Source organism: Humulus lupulus, chromosome 2, assembly GCF_963169125.1.
Source record: "Humulus lupulus chromosome 2, drHumLupu1.1, whole genome shotgun sequence".
Taxonomy (NCBI): Eukaryota; Viridiplantae; Streptophyta; class Magnoliopsida; order Rosales; family Cannabaceae; genus Humulus; species Humulus lupulus.
In genome coordinates this window covers 259,211,827-259,219,426 of record NC_084794.1, presented here as the reverse complement: position 1 = coordinate 259,219,426, position 7,600 = coordinate 259,211,827, and positions in this window count along the sequence as shown.

Below are 7,600 nucleotides of genomic sequence, written 5' to 3'. Positions count from 1 at the left end.
TTAATATTACATTATAATGTTTTGAAGTATAATTTTACATTATTTGAATTTTAAATATATTAATTTATTTAAATAATACATATATATAATTATACTTATCAATATTACATATATTATAATTTTTGAAATATAAATAAATAAATTATTAATAATTAAAAAAAATTAATTTAATTTTTATAAATAAGAAAATAATTTGATTTAATGGTATTTGTGATTTAAAATAAAAAAACTTATTAAAAAAATGTAGAGTATCTCTTTAATAATTTTTTAAATAACATGATAGGTCGGTTGTGTGGGAAATGACTTCTCATGTGACAAGGTAGGTCGGTTATGTGGGAACAGACCTACCAAGTCATTATAAAAATATATTATTAAAGATACTCTAATTAATTTTTGGATTATTGGAATTTTAAAATATATTAATTTATTTAAACAATACATATATATATAATTTATTTGGGTGTGGAATAAGTATTAAAAAAATATATAGTTATTAATATTATAGATTATAATTTTTGAAATATAAATAAATAAATTATTAATAATTAAAAAATTTTAATTTAATTTTTATAAATAAGAAAATAATTGGATTTAATGGAATTTGTGATTTAAGATAAAAAAAAACTTATTAAAAAATTGTAGAGTGTCTCTTTAATAATTTTTTAAATAACATGGTAGGTCGATTGTGTGGGAAATGACTTCTCATGTGACATGGTAGGTCAGTTGTGTGGGAACAGACCTGACATGTCATTATAAAAATATATTATTAAAGATACTCTAATTTATTTTTGGATTATTGGAATTTTAAAATATATTAATTTATTCAAACAATACATATATATAATTTATTTAGGTGTGGAATAAGTATTAAAAATATATATAGTTATTAATATTATATATTATAATTTTTGAAATATAAATAAATAAATTATTAATAATTAAAAAATAATAATTTAATTTTTATAAATAAGAAAATAATTTGATTTAATGGTATTTGTGATTTAAAATAAAAAGACTTATTAAAAAATTGTAGAGTATCTCTTTAATAATTTTTTAAATAACGTGGTAGGTCGGTTGTGTGGGAAATGACTTCTCATGTGACATGGTAGGTCGGTTGTGTGGGGAATGACTTCTCATGTGACATTGTAGGTCGGCTGTGTGGGAACAGACCTACCATGTCATTATAAAAATATATTATTAAAGATACTCTAATTTTTTTTTGGATTATTGGAATTTTAAAATATATTAATTTATTTAAACAATACATATATATAATTTATTTGGGTGTGGAATAAGTATTAAAAATATATATAGTTATTAATATTATATATTATAATTTTTGAAATATAAATAAATAAATTATTAATAATTAAAAAATAATAATTTAATTTTTATAAATAAGAAAATAATTTGATTTAATGGTATTTGTGATTTAAAATAAAAAGACTTATTAAAAAATTGTAGAGTATCTCTTTAATAATTTTTTAAATAACATGGTAGGTCGGTTGTGTGAGAAATGACTTCTCATGTGACATGGTAGGTCGATTGTGTGGGGAATGACTTCTCATGTGACATGGTAGGTCGGTTGTGTGGGAACAGACCTACCATGTCATTATAAAAATATATTATTAAAGATACTCTAATTTGTTTTTGGATTATTGGAATTTTAAAATATATTAATTTATTTAAATAATACATATATATAATTTATTTGGGTGTGGACTAAGTATTAAAAAAATATATAGTTATTAATATAATATATTATCATTTTTGAAATATAAATAAATAAATTATTAAAAAAATTTAATTTAATTTTTATAAATAAGAAAACAATTTGATTTAATGGAATTTGTGATTTAAGATAAAAAAAAAACTTATTAAAAAATTGTAGAGTGTCTCTTTAATAATATTTTAAATAACATGGTAGGTCGGTTGTGTGGGAAATGACTTCACATGTGACATGGTAGGTCGGTTGTGTGGGAACAGACCTACCATGTCATTATAAAAATATATTATTAAAGATACTCTAATTTATTTTTGGATTATTGGAATTTTAAAATATATTAATTTATTTAAACAATACATATATATAATTTATTTGGGTGTGGAATAAGTATTAAAAAAATATATAGTTATTAATATTATATATTATAATTTTTGAAATATAAATAAATAAATTATTAATAATTAAAAAATAATAATTTTATTTCTATAAATAAGAAAATAATTTGATTTAATGGTATTTGTGATTTAAAATAAAAAGACTTATTAAAAAATTGTAGAGTATCTCTTTAATAATTTTTTAAATAACATGGTAGGTCGGTTGTGTGGGAAATGACTTCTCATGAGACATGGTAGGTCAGTTGTGTGGGGAATGACTTCTCATGTGACATTGTAGGTCGGTTGTGTGGGAACAGACCTACCATGTCATTATAAAAATATATTATTAAAGACAGTTTAATTTGTTTTTGGATTATTGGAATTTTAAAATATATTAATTTATTTAAAAAATACATATATATAATTTATTTGGGTGTGGAATAAATATTAAAAATATATATAGTTATTAATATTATATATTATAATTTTTGAAATATAAATAAATAAATTATTAATAATTAAAAAATAATAATTTAATTTTTATAAATAAGAAAATAATTTGATTTTATGGTATTTGTGATTTAAAATAAAAAGACTTATTAAAAAATTGTAGAGTATCTCTTTAATAATTTTTTAAATAACATGGTAGATCGGTTGTATGGGAAATGACTTCTCATGTGACATGGTAGGTCGGTTGTGTGGGGAATGACTTCTCATGTGACATGGTAGGTTGGTTGTGTAGGAACAGACCTACCATGTCATTATAAAAATATATTATTAAAGATACTCTAATTTGTTTTTGGATTATTGGAATTTTAAAATATATTAATTTATTTAAACAATACATATATATATAATTTATTTGGGTGTGGAATAAGTATTAAAAAAATATATAGTTATTAATATTATAGATTATAATTTTTGAAATATAAATAAATAAATTATTAATAATTAAAAAATTTTAATTTAATTTTTATAAATAAGAAAATAATTGGATTTAATGGAATTTGTGATTTAAGATAAAAAAAAACTTATTAAAAAATTATAGAGTGTCTCTTTAATAATTTTTTAAATAACATGGTAGGTCGATTGTGTGGGAAATGACTTCTCATGTGACATGGTAGGTCAGTTGTGTGGGAACAGACCTACCATGTCATTATAAAAATATATTATTAAAGATACTCTAATTTATTTTTGGATTTTTGGAATTTTAAAATATATTAATTCATTCAAACAATACATATATATAATTTATTTAGGTGTGGAATAAGTATTAAAAATATATAGTTATTAATATTATATATTATAATTTTTGAAATATAAATAAATAAATTATTAATAATTAAAAAATAATAATTTAATTTTTATAAATAAGAAAATAATTTGATTTAATGGTATTTGTGATTTAAAATAAAAAGACTTATTAAAAAATTGTAGAGTATCTCTTTAATAATTTTTTAAATAACGTGGTAGGTCGGTTGTGTGGGAAATGACTTCTCATGTGACATGGTAGGTCGGTTGTGTGGGGAATGACTTCTCATGTGACATTGTAGGTCGGCTGTGTGGGAACAGACCTACCATGTCATTATAAAAATATATTATTAAAGATACTCTAATTTTTTTTTGGATTATTGGAATTTTAAAATATATTAATTTATTTAAACAATACATATATATAATTTATTTGGGTGTGGAATAAGTATTAAAAATATATATAGTTATTAATATTATATATTATAATTTTTGAAATATAAATAAATAAATTATTAATAATTAAAAAATAGTAATTTAATTTTTATAAATAAGAAAATAATTTGATTTAATGGTATTTGTGATTTAAAATAAAAAGACTTATTAAAAAATTGTAGAGTATCTCTTTAATAATTTTTTAAATAACATGGTAGGTCGGTTGTGTGAGAAATGACTTCTCATGTGACATGGTAGGTCGATTGTGTGGGGAATGACTTCTCATGTGACATGGTAGGTCGGTTGTGTGGGAACAGACCTACCATGTCATTATAAAAATATATTATTAAAGATACTCTAATTTGTTTTTGGATTATTGGAATTTTAAAATATATTAATTTATTTAAATAATACATATATATAATTTATTTGGGTGTGGACTAAGTATTAAAAAAATATATAGTTATTAATATAATATATTATCATTTTTGAAATATAAATAAATAAATTATTAAAAAAATTTAATTTAATTTTTATAAATAAGAAAACAATTTGATTTAATGGAATTTGTGATTTAAGATAAAAAAAAAACTTATTAAAAAATTGTAGAGTGTCTCTTTAATAATATTTTAAATAACATGGTAGGTCGGTTGTGTGGGAAATGACTTCACATGTGACATGGTAGGTCGGTTGTGTGGGAACAGACCTACCATGTCATTATAAAAATATATTATTAAAGATACTCTAATTTATTTTTGGATTATTGGAATTTTAAAATATATTAATTTATTTAAACAATACATATATATAATTTATTTGGGTGTGGAATAAGTATTAAAAAATATATATAGTTATTAATATTATATATTATAATTTTTGAAATATAAATAAATAAATTATTAATAATTAAAAAATAATAATTTAATTTCTATAAATAAGAAAATAATTTGATTTAATGGTATTTGTGAATTAAAATAAAAAGACTTATTAAAAAATTGTAGAGTATCTCTTTAATAATTTTTTAAATAACATGGTAGGTCGGTTGTGTGGGAAATGACTTCTCATGAGACATGGTAGGTCAGTTGTGTGGGGAATGACTTTTCATGTGACATTGTAGGTCGGTTGTGTGGGAACAGACCTACCATGTCATTATAAAAATATATTATTAAAGACAGTTTAATTTGTTTTTGGATTATTGGAATTTTAAAATATATTAATTTATTAAAAAAATACATATATATAATTTATTTGGGTGTGGAATAAATATTAAAAATATATATAGTTATTAATATTATATATTATAATTTTTGAAATATAAATAAATAAATTATTAATAATTAAAAAATAATAATTTAATTTTTATAAATAAGAAAATAATTTGATTTTATGGTATTTGTGATTTAAAATAAAAAGACTTATTAAAAAATTGTAGAGTATCTCTTTAATAATTTTTTAAATAACATGGTAGGTCGGTTGTGTGAGAAATGACTTCTCATGTGACATGATAGGTCGATTGTGTGGGGAATGACTTCTCATGTGACATGGTAGGTCGGTTGTGTGGGAACAGACCTACCATGTCATTATAAAAATATATTATTAAAGATACTCTAATTTGTTTTTGGATTATTGGAATTTTAAAATATATTAATTTATTTAAATAATACATATATATAATTTATTTGGGTGTGGAATAAGTATTAAAAAAATATATAGTTATTAATATAATATATTATCATTTTTGAAATATAAATAAATTATTAAAAAAATTTAATTTAATTTTTATAAATAAGAAAACAATTTGATTTAATGGAATTTGTGATTTAAGATAAAAAAAAAAACTTATTAAAAAATTGTAGAGTGTCTCTTTAATAATTTTTTAAATAACATGGTAGGTCGGATGTGTGGGAAATGACTTCTCATGAGACATGGTAGGTCAGTTGTGTGGGGAATGACTTCTCATGTGACATGGTAGGTCGGTTGTGTGGGAACAGACCTACCATGTCATTATAAAAATATATTATTAAAGACACTCTAATTTGTTTTAGGATTATTGGAATATTAAAATATATTAATTTATTTAAGAAATACATATATATAATTTATTTGGGTGTGGAATAAATATTAAAAATATATATAGTTATTAATATTATATATTATAATTTTCGAAATATAAATAAATAAATTATTAATAATTAAAAAATAATAATTTAATTTTTATAAATAAGAAAATAATTTGATTTTATGGTATTTGTGATTTAAAATAAAAAGACTTATTAAAAAATTGTAGAGTATCTCTTTAATAATTTTTTAAATAACATGGTAGGTCGGTTGTGTGGGAAATGACTTCTCATGTGACATGGTAGGTCGGTTGTGTGGGGAATGACTTCTCATGTGACATGGTAGGTCGGTTGTGTGGGAACAGACCTACCATGTCATTATAAAAATATATTATTAAAGATACTCTAATTTGTTTTTGGATTATTGGAATTTTAAAATATATTAATTTATTTAAATAATACATATATATAATTTATTTGGGTGTGGAATAAGTATTAAAAAAATATATAGTTATTAATATAATATATTATAATTTTTGAAATATAAATAAATAAATTATTAAAATATTTTAATTTAATTTTTATAAATAAGAAAACAATTTGATTTAATGGAATTTGTGATTTAAGATAAAAAAAAAACTTATTAAATAATTGTAGGGTGTCTCTTTAATAATTTTTTAAATAACATTGTAGGTCGGTTGTGTGGGAAATGACTTCACATGTGACATGGTAGGTCGGTTGTGTGGGAATAGACCTACCATGTCATTATAAAAATATATTATTAAAGATACTCTAATTTATTTTTGGATTATTGGAATTTTAAAATATATTAATTTATTTAAACAATACATATATATAATTTATTTGGGTGTGGAATAAGTATTAAAAATATATATAGTTATTAATATTATATATTATAATTTTTGAAATATAAATAAATAAATTATTAAAAAATTTTAATTTAATTTTTATAAATAAGAAAACAATTTGATTTAATGGAATTTGTGATTTAAGATAAAAAAAAAAACTTATTAAAAAATTGTAGAGTGTCTCTTTAATAATTTTTTAAATAACATGGTAGGTCGGTTGTGTGGGAAATGACTTCTCATGTGACATGGTAGGTCGGTTGTGTGGGTACAGACCTACCATGTCATTATAAAAATATATTATTAAAGACACTCTAATTTGTTTTTGGATTATTGGAATTTTAAAATATATTAATTTATTTAAAAAATACATATATATATAATTTATTTGGGTGTGGAATAAATATTAAAAATATATATAGTTATTAATATTATATATTATAATTTTTGAAATATAAATAAATAAATTATTAATAATTAAAAAATCATAATTTAATTTTTATAAATAAGAAAATAATTTGATTTAATGGTATTTGTGATTTAAAATATAAAGACTTATTAAAAAATTGTAGAGTATCTTTTTAATAATTTTTTAAAAAACATGGTAGGTCGGTTGTGTGGGAAATGACTTCTCATGTGACATGGTAGGTCGGTTGTGTGGGAACAGACCTACCATGTCATTATAAAAATATATTATTAAAGATACTCTAATTTGTTTTTGGATTATTGGAATTTTAAAATATATTAATTTATTTAAACAATACATATATATAATTTATTTGGGTGTGGAATAAGTATTAAAAATATATATAGTTATTAATATTATATATTATAATTTTTGAAATATAAATAAATAAATTATTAATAATTAAAAAATAATAATTTAATTTT